General features: G+C 37.3%; 1 long non-coding RNA gene across 1 annotated transcript in view; it reads left to right on the forward strand.

The window, feature by feature from the left end:
* The first annotated feature begins 11175 nt into the window (after window positions 1-11175).
* The window catches only part of LOC145665977 (uncharacterized), a 17239-nt gene continuing 10216 nt past the window's right edge, over window positions 11176-18198 (forward strand). The window contains exon 1 of the long non-coding RNA XR_014127681.1: window positions 11176-11338. This is a non-coding gene — a long non-coding RNA (uncharacterized LOC145665977). The remainder of the gene's footprint in view (window positions 11339-18198) is intronic.

Raw genomic sequence — 18198 nt, forward strand, 5'->3', positions numbered from 1 at the left:
TACACATATGCGTATCAAATAATATACGAATAGACTATGCGGTATATGTATTCGTTTATTTTTTAAAGTAAACACAAAGCCTTGCGCTGAGTTTTAAAGCTATTAATAGTAGTCCTACCTGCAAATCAATTAAAGTATGGATTGATCGTTCAGGGAAAAAACCCAGCCCCTAATGAAAATTTTGGTGGTCTAACAGGGCCTGAGCTCCTAGGATCCGGCGTCACTGCTTGATATGTAATTTTACTTCGAAAGAAGAACTTGTCTGATTTCATTATTCGACAAATGACATTTGAAAATGATAAATATTGTTATGCAGTTATTTATTTGTAAATATTAAAAATGCAAAATTCGATTACACTTAAACGAGTTGGAGAACTTATCCGTACTAAGCGTATTTCCCCTTAGGTTGCAAACATAACTGAGAGTTCGTGATTTCTTTAATATTTGTGCAAGTGTATACACAATAGTGTCAATATAGTGTCCATAAACAACAATTTAAAAATGCACGAAATTAACTGTTAATATCAAATATAGAACCATTAACTGAATTAACTCTGTAACTTGTTTTCTTTATTTACTTTCTTCCTTTATTTTCACGATTACATCATCACTGAATTTCTCCACTGGAGATTATATTTCATTTAGCAGCATCCAGCTGGAGCTCAGCCTTGCAAATGAAACACTTTAAAAAGTGCAAACGGCGAAGGCGAGAATCGAACACGAATTGCCGGATTAAAAAATTACAACGCTAACCACTTATCTAAAGCGTTACTTTTTCCGGTTTGCCTAAATAAAGACCATTTTCTGTTTGCTTGAAACAGTAGTTTGTTAATTGTCAGATTGATTGGCAAAACACAGGAATATGTAATTGAGGACTCGGAGGTCATTATATCAATGTATTCACTAAATTATCAACATTACGGATTTTTAAAAAAAGCAAAATACAAAACTCCTTTATTCTGAATAAAATACAGCGCGAATTTTATAGTCGTAAACAAACTAAAGACGAATCAATTGTTGCGTAGTAATCGTGGTTCGCTGGTCAAGGCGCTCGACCAGTAATCTGAAGGTAGCCGATTCGAATCTTAACTTTAGAATTTGTGGTGGCGATTGATCGCCGATGACACACGTTTTGTTATCTTCAGATATTTGAACACTCGGATGTTTCAATACTTGAACTATCAAATATTCATGAATAATAGTAATAATAATAATAATAATAATAATAATAATAATAATAATAAACTAATAATTATTATTATTGTTTCATAGAAGATTAAAAGTTAGGAGCTTATCGCTCAGAGCATTACATTACAACCAGAAATGTAATATTTGGCAAGCATATTTCACTTTTGTTTAGCGTTGCTCACGAGAAGAGCAATTTCTCATCTCGTTTCTGAAACGAAAGAAACAAAAGAAAAAAATTAAGACGATAGTTCACATTTCAAATTGAAAACGGGACAAGGCTAGCTCAAATTATCGTCTCCCCTTAGAGATGAGAATCCAGACGACACGAAAAGTATCGTAGACATGTCTTGTCTTGTCTAGATTCTCGAAATAGTGTATGTTCATTCTTTAAGTAACAATTCCTTTGTAGACTGAATCCTATACACTGTTTTGTTACTTTGTATTTCGGAGCTCATTGAATTTATTATGGTTTGTGTAGGTACTTTTGTAGCAAAACTTTTATAATTACTTCTGCATATCCTAAAAGTTAGTTTATTATGTGCCTTACTCTTCAGTGGTATACATTTATTTTTATTGCAGTTATTTTCCTCAAAACCTACAGTAGAATACTTTCAAAATGAAACTACAGTGGAACGCTTTCGTTTAAAATGTTGGTAGTTGCAAAAGTGTGTGCTGGACGTCCGGACACCCTCCCGAAATCCCGACATATCCGTACATTTTGTCTAATTTTAGGACAACTTTAAAATTATTATTATTAGTAGTAGTAGTAGTAGTATTACCGAAAATTTAAGACCTCAATATTACGTTTTATTGCAATGTAAAGAAGTATAATAACGTTAATCTTAAAAGAGAAAAGAATAAGATATACTTTTGAGGGATTAGTGTCCGAAAGGAAACGAGAGGGGAGACAGAAGGTGTCAGTTCCTGGACAATATTAATATCGATATTTCGGATGCCTACCAGAAACTAAGTAGGATTTTTCTTCATGATGATACATAGTAACATGCTTTATTTGGATTATGTGTGCGTTATATTGATATTTTAACAAAATATATATACCAATATAAAAAGGAATAGCTTCTATTTACAAACTTTGGTTGAACGGATATATGGAACGTGTTCGCAATGAAGAACGAAAATATTATTTCTAGCAGTATGAGTAATACGGCAAGATATTCGGAATAATTGCTCAGAAACAATATCGTTCCAGACACATTTATGATTCATACCAGGCTCTAAGCATCACCCCTAGAAATCCTGTTCGTGAAATGTTTGCTAAACACGTTACGTTTTCACACACTGCGAATCAAGGTTGTAGACAGACATGTGACGTCATTTTGCTAATATTTTCCCTGTGAAGAAAGCAGTCTCCACTCCAACTTGTAAGATCGAAAGGAATTGAATATTTTTCATTGTAGTATGAATATTGTAGAAGAAGTATCATGAATACCTCAGAAGTATGAATATTGTAGTAGATATAAACAACTTACCGCAGTGAGAACCGAACCCGAGACCCTCGAATAACGAAAAGAATGCTCACGCCACTACGTTAAGACTGCTCTGTTAAGTAAGAGTAAAAAAAACAATCCTGTCTAAAGTAAATTGCACACGTTTACGATAACGACGAAACACACTGATTTCATTCATGATAAAATACTATAGTCGAGAGACTTCTAATTTAAATTAGAAAACAAAAATAGACATATATTGCCTCAGACCACTTGTTTTGTGTTTCACCAAAACTATCACCGTAACTTATCTTTATTATACTTAGTAATACTCCTTTTACAGTTATTTCCAGTAACCTTGAACGACAGGGGCACGAACACAGATGTATCGAGGATATATACAATTTCAAAGGATCTCCCACCGGGAATTGAACACGGGACCGCGAGCACCGAACTATCTGAGGCAATGATGGATTACACCAAGACCATATGCCTGATAGTTTATCCTTACGCTCTCTTAATACTTTGTAACTGTTGTGTAACATTGATGACTTACAATACTTGATATCATTACGACCCGAATATGGCGACTATTAACGTTAATTATATGACTTTTACATACGTGTAATTGAAATGGATGACAGTGTGCCGTAACTAGACGGTATATCCGGGGGCAGACCACCCCCAACATCTTCTCACCTCACTTGCTTGAAAACGCTCACCTTTGAGTCTAGTTTTTTCTTGCATTATGTTATACTCGTTATGTAGTTCAAACTAAGCCGGAGAAAAATATATCGCAGTCTTCACGTTTTCGAGATATGCGCATGCGCACGATTATTTATGTATTCTGCGCTGGTGCAGATAATTCGTTTTAATTTCCTTTTAAAGCTGTCATGTATCTATCATGACTTGCAAAGTGTGCTTGATCTCGGTGGAACCATTCCCGAGATATCACGACAAATGTGATATTTAATGAATCGACTGTATCTCAGAAACTACAGCTTTTTCGACAAATTTCTGCTAGTTACATGAGTTTTGCAAGCCGCCCTATTAATCTGCCAAGTTTCATCAAAATCGGTTGTTGTCTCCCAAATACCTTATGGATGTGTTATAGGCCTTTGATAAAGAAAAATATAGTAAGAAATACAAAGTAATGTAGAATATAGTTTAAAATATTTCCTGCGAAAAATACAAAGAGTGTTTGTCCAATCTAAATAAATATTATAAGAACATAAATTTAATAAAAGTTATAAGGATAAGATGTATATCGTTGAAATTAATTAGCTAGAACTCAGTTGTATAAATGATACAAAGTTTGTATTAAACAACAGTAAAGATACAATGGGATCAGTATAACACAAAGGTAAAACAATTTTGCGTGTTTGTAATGAATGGTGCAGTTTTAAAAAGTAGTAATAAATCTATTTATTACTTTACTCGGGTAAAACCGACACCATAAGCAGTGGCAACTGTTCATCTTCCTCATGCGTTAACTGATGTTTATTTGTCATGCAGATTAGTTTGTTATGCTTACTATGAGTCCGCAACGTCTGTTTCCGAGATGGCCAACAGAAAGAGACCTTCTGTGTCCAGTTTCGAGGTGTCCATACCTAGGTTACAGTGTAGTGTGAGTTTCATACGCCATTTAGGAAGGCCCTGCTACAGAAGAATAACATAAACAGATTGTTCCGACAGTTCGTTTAAACTGGATACTTATATAAAGGCAAGATTTCTGGCCGATCTCTTGTGTCTGATGCAAACGTTGAAAGAATACGCTAGGCGACTCAGCGAAGTCCTCGCAAGTCGCTTGGTAAAGCAAGTAGTGAATTGGACATATCAAAGAATACCTGCTGTGTGAAAGGTGTTGCTAAGCGGCAATGTTTTACTCCGTACAGAGTGCAATTAGTGCTGGCCCTTACACCAGCAGACAAAGTGAAAAGGCGTTCCATATATGGGGAAGCGAGAAACGACATGCACAGATAAAGCATCAGCACAATTCTCCAAAAGTGAACGTTTTCTGTGCGGTGTCCCGCGGGAAAGTGCACGGCCAATTTTCTTCGAACATGAAATTGTGTCCGCTAACTCGTTAATAGACGTGTGGGAAACTTCGTTGTTACCCCAGCTGAACACCAATTATGATTATTACATTTTGCAACTGGACGCTGCTCTTCCCCATTTTCACAGGAATGTGCGAGGGATTCTTAATCGTGTTCTTCACCACCGTTTGATTGGATATGCTGCAACAGAAGACAACACCTTCTTCCCTGGCCACCCCATTCGCCGGCTTTAACACCATACGATTTTTTTTTGATCGGGTAACGCATGCACTGCAAACCGTCACGGTGAACGAGCTACACTGAGTATGGAAATAATTTGATTACCGTATTACCGTGTAGATGTGTGTCGTCTGACCAGTGGTGCACATATTGAAGGACTGTGATTAATGCATCGGAAATTTGAACAGTTGTTGCTGTTTATGTTGTAGAGCCGCACCATTCATTTATAAACACGCACAATGCAGTCTTGCTTATGTTTTTCATGATTTGGTAAGCCATAAAGAAGTATGTACTGTCTGTATTATGTAATGATGTATTCAATGTCATATCTACATGGCTCTTGCTTTATAATACATCAAAACTAGTGTGCGGATCTGCCGGGGGACTTTATATTGTGTAATAATATATATTTTCATAAAGAAAACAATATGTGAATCAAATGCTGTTTCTTTTTAGGTATTTCCCATGTACACGCGCACACTTGTCACATCCGTGTGGGAGTGGCAATATCTCTGCGAATAGAATGTTTTGATACTAAGCCATTTAAGCACACACGTTTTGACTTCGTTGTCGGTGTGAAATTTCTGTCCTCCAAAGTGCTACTTGAGGGGACCAAACAGATGGAAGTAGCAAAGTGCAGATCAGGGGTATACGGTGCATAGTCTAAAATCTCCCAATCAAGTTTTAGATAGCTGTGATCATTGTCGTGGCCGTATGAGGACGCGCGTTGTCATGCAGAATGGCGGCACCATCTTTTAACGTCTGAGATCGTTTTCGCCTTAAAACCTCTTTCATTTTGCTCCGGAGAAGGTTGTTCTAGTAGGAAGCATTAATAGCAAACCCGCATGTCTGGAAATCAGTGCATTTCACCCTGTGTTTGTATTAGAATACTGTCACTATCACTTTGCCAGCAGACGCTTGTGCCTTGATTTTTTTCGAAGGGGGCGAGTCTGGATGCCTCCACTCCATGCTGGAGTGCTTTCACTCTGGAGTGTAATGGTGCGGCCAGCTTTTATCGTAGTGATTACCTTCTTAAGGAAGCTCTCGCCTTCTCTCTGAAATCGCTGCAGATACTAAGAAGAACGTTTTCTCTACATTGCTTCTGATCTAACGTTAGCACTGTTGGAACCCATCCGGCTTTGATTTCCTGGAAGTGCATGTGTTCGTATGTGATCGTTTCCAGACTTCCCAAGCTGATGCTTTATTTCGCACTCAAATCTCTCACTCTAATGTGTCCATTCATTCAGAATAAGCTGCTCCAACTGATGAACGTTGGTTTCAAAGACTGTAGTAGATCTGCGTGGAGTACGGACCAGGTTAAGAATGGATACTCTTTCCGTTTTGAATTATGAACACCACTCGTACACTTGCGATTGAGAGAGAGCTTCTTTGCCACATTAATTTTCTGAAGATTTCAACAGGTTTCACGCCTGTACAATCTCTTGAATTTTGTTCTTGAAGGTTATGGGTACTACTAACTACGGTCGCTGCTTTAATGCTATATCGACTATATCACTCAAATTGTTATGGGGGTGCCGTGTCTCAGTGGTAGAGCGTTCACCTCCGGTGCTTGAGGTCCTTGGTTCGATCGCAGCTCGCGCTATGTGAACTTTGTGCTGGACAAACACCGCGATCGTGGATTTTCTCGGGGTTCTCCCGTTTCATCCCACTTTCTTCATTCTACCATTTCATTCATTTCTCATCATCACAGTCTCCTTTAGCCTAATCGGTATAACCGTGGGACGTAAAACTAAATATTTAATTTCATCCCATTTCAAAATTGTTATGTATAAAAATTGTTGTTAAATGTTAAATGATTTCGCAATGGCGCGGTAAGAGACGAAATCATTTGCTTTTACACAGTTTTCTGTCAAAAAATGATTGTTGAATTAATAATATTTTAGCACTGGATACCATGATCTAAAACCCCAAATAAAATAAAGTCACTTCAAAAATATATATGTCAAAAATATAAAGTGTTTCCGAATAAGAATTTGTTTTTAAAAGTATGTTGATTATAAACTTATCACAGCGCCATCTTGCTTTTCCCAATCGTATACAATCTTGTATCAAGAAATAACGTGAAACACAATACATACTAAAACACAGAATTCATACGTTCTTGTCATTTATTTCAGGTTATTCATATCGTTGTGTCAATTTATTCTGAAAATAACAGGAATTCATTCAACACCTAAAGGTTTGGAAAACTATGATCCAGCCAAAGCCCCATATGTTCTAGTCGCCAATCACCAATCTATTCTGGATACTTTAGGTAAGTTATTTAAGAAGTACCGCACATAAAAGTATTTTCCTGCAAGTTACACAGGCCTGCAAATATTTTGCAACACAAAATAGGTTACGACATACAAATCAAATTTAATTCCTTGTAACGTGCCTCAAGGAATAGGTAGTGTCTGTGACTCCTTGAATGTGCATTCTTCTCTTATGTCCAATGAAACACTGAGAGCGTTTCCGTTGTGACTGATTTTTATCAACGCAAATAAACAAAATACAGCTATGTTCTGAACACTGTAAAGTATTTGTTCTACTTTTCTTTCTCGCATCTCTTTTTCGTGTCTCTGCCGTTCCAAGCTTGCCACGACACAATTACTCTCACCGCGCTTATATTTCCTTTTCACCGAGATCTGGGGATGATCAATTTCAATATAAGCGCCGTCGATTGGTGTTTAACGGGAATTTTAGTATACTCAACGCAGTTTGGTTACTAATGAATTGATATGGCATGTATGTGAAGTTCAATGATGTGTTGCTCGACAAATATAAATGAACTTGGAAGTCCAAATCACATGCAGATTGTACAAACATCAAAATTAATTACAATTCGTTACTTTATAATTCGCAATATAATAATATACTACGTTTCGAGCTCGATATGTTTTATAGATCAGTAATAACGCTTTTATTATGTGGCTTTTGCGTTCACGTAAAATTGTAATATTCACGGCCATGCCTCTTCAATATGTCCAGTTTGAAGTCCACTGCTGATAGTATTATCCAGGTATACAGGGTTGTAGGGGCCCGTAGTTGATCGTATGCCTTGAAATCCTGGGTAACAAATGTCTCCACGCCGATGTCTTTGTAACTCTCTCTTTTTAACACATTAACTGACAAACTTCTTCTTTCGACAACTGCTCATACTGCACAGTTCTTATACACGCATTGAACTATAACGCAGTTTATCAATTTAGCTTAAAACCCGGTAACTGGGTGAGGAAGGGTGCACCCAGTACTCCTGCCACGTTCGAACTCTATCTCCCGAATGAAATGTCTTCTACGAAAGTTCCTTTGTGCTGCAGTTCTAGAAGGAAAATTTCCCGACTTCATTATATCATCGGGACCGAAACAATGGTTAACTTAGCGCTGATACTGTCCTTAAAAATGCAATACGAGGAAATTTTCTTTCTTTTTAACCACTTAAGGAGCTCTGGGCGATTCACGCCACAACCAACTTACCATATTTGCGCTAACATAAGCAGCCTGCAAATATAGGCCGCACTTAAACTTTTACACGAGATTATAGAAAAAAGTAAATCTTAAATATAGGGCACAGTACTAAATTTACGAGAAAGCTCAATTAGACAACACTTTGAGATGCATCTCTCCCTTCCGCTTCTTCAACTCCTGCATAACTAAGGGTGACGATAGTGACTCTGAGCAGCATTCTGAATCGTCTAGAGAGTGTGAAGAATAAGACGCTCGTGATGCTGAGATGGTGGAATGTGATTGTGCTTGATTTGGGTGGATACAAACAAGCTGACAGTTTTGCGAAACAAATTTGCTTTTCTTTTTTCAAGAACAGTTACTGTATATAACTATTCCGTATGTATTATCTATACTGTATATTAAAGATACATATTCCTGTTAATAAAAGTATTAATATACAAGTGTTTTTCGTGCCAGTCTAGGGTGTTATCGGTTACAATGAAGGTGGCAATTTTTGCGAACAAAATGTTTTCTCTGCTATTTGCTTGTTATGTCTTTGATGCTTTACAAAAGTAACTGCAGTAACTTGTAATGGTATTAATTATAAGCCAGAAGGTACGTGTACATGTCATTTTGAAATTGACAATTTATGATCTGAGAGAGAAAACAAGATAGACAATGAGCTGTGACTCGCCTCCTATATCCCTTCCTCTTTGCATTGGCTGTGTAGGTGAAAATGTTGTTTGTTTTTCATGTTTTGCATTGTATTTGTCACAGTGTATCTTTATCAAACAGTTATTAAGTATGTTAACACGAGAAAATATATCTTGTAAATGGATGATATAAAGTAATAAAGCTGTTCTTTTCTTGTATGGTTAAAGAAGTGGATGTCTTCGAGTTTCGTATTTTGATAATTCTGGATGCGATCATTGTTGGCAGTCATGATTTAGTTTCCGCCGAATTTTTTTCTTAGCCAAAGAAAGAGGATAATAAGATTAACCAAAGTTATTAATTAAGCATTAGTTAATAAAAAGAATGTATTTTCTACGTTTTATTTTCGCTATGTTCAAAAAAACATACACACAGAGGGAAAATCTACGATTAAGAGCTTCCATTTCATTTAAAAGCAAGACGATATTCCTTGGTTATAAATGAATCCGTACAGTTACCGCTTTAGAAGTGGAAGAAATTATCTTGTATTCAAGCTGACAAATATATTTTTAAGTAAGTGGGAGGAAACGGAAGAACCCCGAGAAGATCCACGCACACGGTGTTTGTCCACCAGAAAGATCACTTAAGTAGTGAACATTATAGAAAGGTATCATGTTACTTAACTTTTCTGTTATAAATTTCAGTGCGAGTTTGAATCCTGGTTGCCAAGTGCCTTAGTTTTTTTCGCTACCTCCTTGTTCCGGCAGCTTGTCATTCCTAGAGGCGAGAAGAATGGATACAATCATATTATTTGTCTTTTTGCAGTTTTAAATCATTGGAAAGGAAGGCCATACACTGAAATAAATTCGCGATGAATTGCTCTTCTTCAAATAATCAAAGATAATCACTGATAATTAATAAAATTCCGATTGAATTACATTTTCTCCCACTCCTTTGTGGAGAAACCCAATTGGACCAACGAATTGGACCACCATTTCATTCATTTCTCATAATCGTCTAATTTAGCCTAACTGGCATAATCGTGGGACGTAAAACTAAAAGATTTCATTTCACTCTTTTCTTAAGACACAGTCGTCAGACAACAAATCACGTGCAAAACTGGAAAAGCAATAATTTCCTAGGAAAACATTGCCAACTATCAAGTTTTGGGTTATGAAGACAAATTTTCGGACATAAAGCAATCTTGGCCAGAGTGATTCCGTCTGTTAAGAAATAACACGGAGTAGCATCAATTTATAATGTAACATTTGATATTGTCTTTGAAGTAAACAAGAACCTACAGGCGGTATAAATATCTTAGGAAAAAAATTACCCATTATCAAATTTTCGGACATAAAATCATATTGACGAAAATGAGTGTCTCCGCTAACAAACAACACAGAATTGTAATAATTTATAATGTAACATTTGATGTCTTTGAAGTAACGAAAAATCGACATGGGGTATAATTTCCTAAGAAATTGTTACCCCCTACCACATCTTCGAATTTAAAGCCATATTGCCAAAAGTGACTGTGTCTGTTAAGAGATACTACGGAGTGGTATAAATGTATAATGTAACATTTGAGTTTGTCTTTGAAGTAACGAATAACCGACAGGGGGGTAAAAGTTTCCTAGGAAATTATTACCCCGCTTCCAAATCTTCGGATTTAAAGCCATCTTGCCCAAAGTGACTGTGTCTGTTAAGAGATACTACGGAGTGGTATAAATGTATAATGTAACATTTGAGTTTGTCTTTGAAGTAACGAATAACCCACAGGGGGGTAAAAGTTTCCTAGGAAATTATTACCCCGCTTCCAAATCTTCGGATTCAAAGCCATCTTGCCCAAAGTGACTGTGTCTGTTAAGAGATACTACGAAGTGGTATCAATTTATAATGTAACATTTGAGTTTGTCTTTGAAGTAACACTCTAAAAACGAGTAAGGTTTTGAGAACCATAAAAAATATAGTTAAAATTGGCATTGTAGTTGGAAATATAATTGTGGTGACATAAAAATTATTAATCTTATTTGCTATGTTACCAGAATGATACGAGAAATTTCATATGTGCTGTATGAAAAATATTACATAGTTAACGATTTTATTGTCATAAGGATCATCTTTATAGTTCCATTAAAAGAAAAGTATAGTTGTTTCAGCTATTCCATGTTTACGCATGCGCACAATGACATTAGAATCAGCATAAACTTCGTCCGCCATTTGTTATGAAGAGAGTTTATTTTTGTTTTCGAGTGTTTAAATTTGATTTGTTCCAGAGCTAATTTTCTGCGAAATAGGAACTCGAAGATATGATAGATTTATTTAAAGGTAGGTTTAATATTTTAGAACTTAAACAAAATTATGATAGAGTTTTATGTAATGGAGTAATTCAATTTCTAAAACAGTGAACATAATTCATATTATCTCAGGCGTATATTAAAGTACAGCTTGTCGTACTCTCCTGTTTTAGGGGAACATACTTATATTCATGTGCCAAGTATACTCTTATTGCTTTAGAAAGTGTTTCTTAGTGGGGAAGCTGTATTGTGCACCCTATAATGAACGGAGCAGGCATAGGTTGTTACCATTTCCAGCCTCAACATCTGCCTAATTTGGGCACGGAATAAAGGTTCACGGACGCATTTAGAGTTAACTAACAGGAAAATTTGTGGTGAGGGTTGGCTTTTGGGTAATTGCATATTAGGAGATAAAAGTTGGAAAATGTTACTATAGCAACTCATTATACGATACAAAGTAAATTTAACAGAATAAATATTGGGGAAGATTATAGAATGCTCACCCTCATGGCAGGTTAGTATCCAGTTTGGTTCCTTTCTTTATCAGGGCAAGTCTTTACTTTGGGCAAGGCAGTGACAATAAGCAATGAATCTGAACCGGTTCCCGCAATTATAATTACAGTTTCCAAGAAGGAAAGAAGTAAAACAACGTGCCCTGCGGGGCTCTAACACGCCTGACGCTCGCTTGGCAATAATATGTACTGACATTATATCACTGTCTTGCCCAAAGTAAAGAGTTACCTTTATCAATACTCAATTCACATGGTATTGCTGAGCGAGCGATAGCGAGTGAAGGCAGGTTAAAACTCCTCAGGGCATGTTATCTTCTATTATTATAACTAAATGTAGATATCTGGGCTCTTGCCTAAATGTTGCTGTGAGACGGGTACGGGAAGACTACAGGTTCGAGCTAAGAATCTCACGTTCGAGCGACTCTACGTAGAATACGGGTTATTCTAGCTATATAGCCCCAGGGAAAGGATTGCTCGAGCAAACGGGTTAGCCCTATACCAAATAGGAAATTCATATGTAAAATACGTTGTGAAATATTTTTCATAAAGGAATGAGAGTGTGAATAAAAGTAATTACTATTAGTGTAGAGCGTATTGAGTTGAATTTTGAGTGATAGTGTAAGTTTTGTATGTGTAAGTGTGCTCTTCTACTACCATCGTTTATGCGTATACCCCATTCGCTGACGCACCCTTCGCTACCGTCGGGCCCGCTGCTGCGCTCCTGCTCTGACTCGGTTAGATAACATTCTTGGTTTTTAGTGAGCACCTGGCACAATTTGGTTCATGCTTTATGCACTTTAGTTTTTACGATACATCCACACTATTTACAGTCAGACACCGTAAAGTGAGTCTGCAAGTAGTAATGGAGCTACTCATTTAGTGCATTCTCTGCTAAAAGAAACACAAACCTCTAACCTGACCTGAAGATGTAAGAAATGTGTGAAAATTTGGTAGAACTGTCTGCTCGAGTAATGCCCCATGAACTCAAAATGTTCGTTCGTGGGTGTGTGTTTAGCGCATGTAACTTTTTTTGTGGGTAACTCAGGTTGGAGCTCACATAGTTCGTATCCCACACAGTGTTCGTAGGTTCTCTTAAAAAAAATTCCCTTGGCTGAAACAGAATTTTCCCTTTTCGTGTCAAATTTTCCCTAGTTTGTTGATTGAGTTGATTTTAAGTTTAACGTCCCGTTTAGCAGCGAGGTTATATGAGACGTGGACCTACTCATTAACATGGAACCACATCAGCATGCGCCGGAAATCGATCCCAGGTCTCCCACGCCAAGGGCGAATACGCTAACCGTTAGCCACAAAGAGCTCTTTCCCTAGTTTGTTGAGTGTTTAATTCCTATGATGCACGGTATGTTGTAAGATTAATTTAGTTAGACAATATATTGAAGGAAGTATGAATTACATTTATTTTATTCATTTCCTTTTCGTTTCTAACTTTTTTAAAGAAAAAAACATCCAGTCAACAATTGACGCAAATTATGCTACTTTGAATACACACTAAACTCTGGCTATTGCATTGGTTTATTTCTGAAGAACCAAAGATAAAATGGAACATTTATATTGAGCTCCTTCTTGGCTAAACTGTTTTCGTACGTGCCTTTGGCGTGGGAGATCCGGGTTCGATTCCCGGCGGGAGCTCATGTGGTTCGGATTCCACGTTAATCGGCAACGTTCTAGATTACTGGTCCCCCTTCCCATTGAGCAATAATAAAGACAGAAAACAACGTACCTGCGGGGCTCTAACCCGCCTTCACTCGCTAACGCTCGCTCGGCAATACTGTGTAGATTAAATGTATAAACTTTAGTAGAGAAAGAAACCAACCCAGCTACTAATCTACATGGGGGACCAGTAATCTAGAACCTTCCCCGTTAATCAGTAGGTCCCGTCTCATATAGCCTCGCTACGCAAAGGGACGATAAACTCAAGTCAACAACTAAACATTTATATTGTTTAATAAGTCAGTGCGAGAATTTCCCTAGATTTTGACGTTTTATCATAAAATTTCCCTTTTCGCTAAATTTACTTTTGAAATTTTCCTAGATTAGGAAAATTTCACTGAAACTACGAACAATGATTACACGTTAATCTTCAGGACCCCGTCTCATCACCAGAGTGCAGGAGGGATTAAAGCTCCAGTGGCGGTTCTTGAGGGAAGTCACACCGGAAAGGATTACCATTTTATTACTAGTGTCTAAGAGAAGAAAACTTGATACTCAGCATTATTCGAGCAGACGGTTCTACCAAATTTTGACACATTTCTTACATTTTTAGGTCAGAATAAAGTTTTGTATTTCTTTTAACAGAGCATGCACTAAATGAGGAGCTTACTAGATAGTGCATGCAGCAAGGGTGTAGTCATAGGAGTTCCATCGAGGCCAGCCCCCCCAGATGATTTCCTAAGCACCCAAATACCAAACATTGCCATTAGATTACTTCGTTTCAGTCATTTAAAAATAACAAAGTTTACCGATTCTTACTGATGGAAAAATATCACCGTTTTAAAAAGCTACTGTAAATACTACCATTAGGCCTAAATAATGGTGCTAAACTGATTTGTAAGTACATTATATTTTTTATATGCTGTAACTAGTGGTTTAGAATGCATTTTTATCAACTGGAAAATTTGGTGAAAAACGATGTTTTTATTCCGTTTCTCAGTTCGGATCTCATTCGCTTTTTTTTTTTTTTTTTTTTTGCGCAACTTGATGTAAAACAGGAAGCGAGATATAACTGTTAGTAAAATAATTATGGTGTTTTTATTTTAGTCACAAATAATGAATAAATATTTTTGTCAGGAAATTAAGTGAAATTTAAAAAAAATCAGTTTATGGGCAAGATTCTAGAACACAGGTCCTCGTTCTCATTTAGCTGTAATAAAGACAGAAAAGAACGTGCCCCAGCGGGGATCTAACCCGCCTTCACACGCTAACGCTCGTTCGTCAATACTATGTGGATTAAACATCAAACTTTGGTGTACAGAAAGGAATCAATCTAGCTACTAATCCATATAGGGAAACATGTGTTCTAGAACCTTCCCGTCTTCTGTAGATAGATTCTGTGTAAAAGAGCCTAAATTGAAATAGTTATGCACAAAGGTATAACGTTTGGTCCTGGCAGTAGTTCTTGGTTACGCATACTTAAAACTAACTGGTACATAATATTTATGGTGATAAAAGCAAATAAATAAATGAGCAGTGTTTTATTTTTGTGGACGGAAACCAAATTTTCCTGTTTCTTCAGGTTTCAAATCACTACCTGTAACACTTTTTTTTTTTTTTTTTTTTTGCTTTGTACATTGTAGCTGCTCCCGCTTCAAAAGCGATGGGCCCCTCCAAGATAAAACTTCTGCCTATACCCCTGAATGCAGATGACTTGAGGAAGGCTCAGTATAAATATAGTAGGACATGTGGCATAAAAAAACTTCCGTGAATAAAAGATGAATCAAATTGTGCTAGGTGGCCACTAAAAAGCACGACCTCTATTTAACCGATTGAGGGCAGAAGGGTAGAGGGATATTCGAGCAGTTGGGAGGGGTGTATCCGTAGGGAGCAGGCGCGTCAGCGATAGTAGGTATACAAATAAACGAGGATCGTGAACTTACATGTACAAGAGGGGGCGCGGTGGCTCAGTGGTAGAGCGTTCACCTCCGGTGCTTGGGGTCCCTGGTTCGATCCCAGCTCGCGCCGTGTGGACTTTGTGGTGGACACACCGTGCTCGTGGGTTTTCTCGGGGTTCTCCCGTTTCCTCCCACTTTCTTCATTCCACCCTATCCACTCATTTCTCATTATCACCGTCTCCTTTAGCCTAACCGGCATAAACGTGGGACGTTAAACTTAAAGATTTCTTTTCATTTTTACATGTACAAGAGGAATTTAAAACTCCAGTGGCTGCTCTTGAGCGAAGTCGCATCGGAAGGAATTGCCATTTTATCACCACCGTCCAATAGATGAAAACTTAATGTACCGTACTAATCTTAGTATAATACATTAACAATGAATTGTCTATCAACTTCCTTAGCTTATGCCAATGAAACGTATATTTTTAATATTCTGACTTCCCTCGAGAACAACCAATGCTCAATTGTTTCTTTTATTGTAGCTTATTTGAATTTAATGTTATTTATCGATAGAAAGTTCGATTTCTTTACCTCCTACTCAGAAGCCTGGGAAAAAGTTTGTTTCTCTTTATACTAAGGACACATCAGTTTAGTTTTATTTGAAATTATTTCGACCCTGTGTGGTATCTTTGTACCTAATTTTCTCTCGTCACTTTTTTTTTGGGGGGGGCGCGGTGGCTCAGTGGTAGGGCGTTCACCTCTGGTGCTTGGGGTCCCGGGTTCGATCCCAGCCCCCGCCAAGTGAACTTTGTGGTGGACAAACACCGTGCTCGTGGGTTTTCTCGGGGTTCTCCCGTTTCCTCCCACTATTTCATTCCACCATTTCATTCATCTCTCATCATCACAGTCTCCTTTAGCCTAACCGGCATAACCGCGGGACGTAAAACTCAAAGATTTCATTTCATTTTCTTTTTTGTTTTTTCTTTCTTGTTAAAGGACATTCTTAAAATATCAAAAGGGCTACCGTTGATCAGTAGTAGAGCGTTCACTTCTGGTGCATTGAGTCCCTGGTTCGGTCCCAACTCGCACCATGTGAACTTTGTGGTGGAGAAGCACCATGTGTGGGTTTTCTCATGGTTCTCCCGTTTCCTCCCACTATTCTTCCCATCATTCCATTCATTTCTCATCATCATAGTGTCCTTTAGCCTAACTGGCATAACCATGCGATGTAAAGCTTAATGATTTCATTTCATGTGTAATTTAATCTGTGAACTAGTGTTCAGCGGTGTAACTCCTAATATTGCATAGTGTTACATTTTCGAATGCTACTACCGTTAAAATAACGTTATGTACATGGCCGTTAATGGCTCTAACATTGAGTAATAAACTTATATTAGAATTTAATAGAGTATCTGAAATTGATAATAAAGTATTTCTTGATTGGAGATGATGCTTTTTTGTCTGCCTTTTTGAATTTCTTGAATCCGTACTACACATGACAAGTTTTGCAGGAACTTGATATTGGTTAGGCAACGAATATTGCACAACTTGCACATGCTGGCCACTATACTGTAGCCGCTGTATCCCTGGCTCTGACAGCTATGCGAAAAAGAAAGCGAGGGTTTATACTACACTGACACCCCCCCTACAAGACCCAATAAGTTACCGAGCTGTCACCGCGTTGACACGGAAAGCAGACGTTGTTGCCACTCTTTCTTCTTCCTTTCGTTTGTGCATAGTTGAGTGAAAAGTACTTTGAGATTGTATTCGATTATTGCAACTTTGAGTTGTTTCCTTTCCTTTTTGGGTGTTTTGGGTGTGCTCTTAAGAATATTGTTGTATTTAATTGGTGACAATGGTTAGTTCTTCAGAACCGAAGCCAAAGAAAATAGGAGTGTATAAAGGACAAAACCGAGAATTTATATGCAGACTTCATGAATATTTCGAGAACTAGCGCGATAATGGAGGTCCTCTTCTTCCTGTGACCAGTGTGGTGAACAGAGTTGCTGATGTCTTGCGTGTGGGAACATCCACTGTTTAGAACATAACAAACTAAAAATGTTCCGAAGAACTTGATTCTCCTTCTGCAGTTTTGGTTACTCCAGGCAAAACAAAATAAAAAAAAAAAACACTTTTGTATAGTTTTCTTACACGGAAAGTTTAAAAAAGCCATGAAAATTCAGCATTTCTTAAGCAATTCATTTCGATTAAATTCGCTTGCTTTTTCTGTTTATTCTTAGTGTACCTGTATACGGTTAAACCCACGACAAATTGGCAACATTATTTTGGCCACGTGCAGAACTGTCGGAGCCAGAGAGGTAGCGGCTCTGGTATACTAAGACACCGGTTCAATAGCCAATAAAGACAACCAGCGGCAGACGGAATAGGATTCGAAAGTAGTGTATGTTGTAAAGGTACTTAGGATTAAAAAGTAGTGTATGTTCTAAAGGTACTTCTTTCGTTTCACAATTTAGTACAGGAAAATGAAGGTCGTACTTGAATAAGGAAAACATATAATGGTCAAAAAAGCTAACATTTCCGTTTTCCTCATAATATCCGGCTCTATGCGTGATTAGAGTGCAAAATTAAAAAGGTTGTATAATATTTTAAAAACTGTTTAGGCGCAGAACAGGGATATTGAAAGAAAAGATGTGGAAAAATGTTAGATTAGTAATACATAATACAAAATGTTTTATTACAAGGCTTCGGATAGTCATGCACTAAAAACCTCAAAATATGCATGCAAATATGTCCTCTTTTCTGTTGATATGCCGAACTGCAATCATAGATAACACATAACTAGCTTACTTGTC

The sequence above is a fragment of the Thermobia domestica genome, chromosome 1 (assembly GCF_964235325.1).
Source record: "Thermobia domestica chromosome 1, izTheDome1.hap1.1, whole genome shotgun sequence".
In the NCBI taxonomy this organism is placed as follows: Eukaryota; Metazoa; Arthropoda; class Insecta; order Zygentoma; family Lepismatidae; genus Thermobia; species Thermobia domestica.